We start from the raw sequence: 800 nt of genomic DNA on the forward strand, positions 1-800 counted from the left end.
GGGATTTCAATTAATGCACGTACGCTCTAAAACAAGTCAACCTTAGTGTAAAAAAAGTGATAGGAAATGCACCACATATTTTTTTCAGTATGACTTTATTTGACGATAAACTGCTTATAAACTGCCTGTAAATATGATTTGTTAACCACATAAGTACATGTATATGGATTGTTGTTCGTGATTTGTATATGATTGCAATAAATGGTTTATTTACTGTATTTACTTTTGTTCATAGATTATGTATTCCAACGTTTACTAATGGTTATTATTAACTATTGATTATGGTTAATAAGCAGTTTATAAGCAGACCTTCAAATAAAGTGTCATCAACTCTTTTTCCTCATAAAGAAGGGAGAAAGTCTCAGTGTTAAAAGTGTGCTTTTTCGGACATGGTATCACAGTTGATAAAAGCTAAGGTGTTGGTGGTGTTTGTGAAGCATCTTGACAAGACGTTTCTGTAGAAAGAATCCCCATATGTTACAGGATGCATATTTCCCCATCACACTGCTGAGGTGAAAGCCAGGTCTATCCACACAGGTCTATCCACACAGGTCTATCCACACAGGTCTATCCACACAGGTCTATCCATACAGGTCTATCCACACAGGTCTATCCACACAGGTCTATCCACACAGGTCTATCCACACAGGTCTATCCACACAGGTCTATCCATACAGGTCTATCCACACAGGTCTATCCACACAGGTCTATCCACACAGGTCTATCCACACAGGTCTATCCACACAGGTCTATCCACACAGGTCTATCCACACGTTTGGAGAAAAGTGACAGGGAACAGA

Source organism: Oncorhynchus mykiss, chromosome 5 (assembly GCF_057628025.1).
Source record: "Oncorhynchus mykiss isolate SJ-2025 chromosome 5, ASM5762802v1, whole genome shotgun sequence".
NCBI classification, from domain to species: Eukaryota; Metazoa; Chordata; class Actinopteri; order Salmoniformes; family Salmonidae; genus Oncorhynchus; species Oncorhynchus mykiss.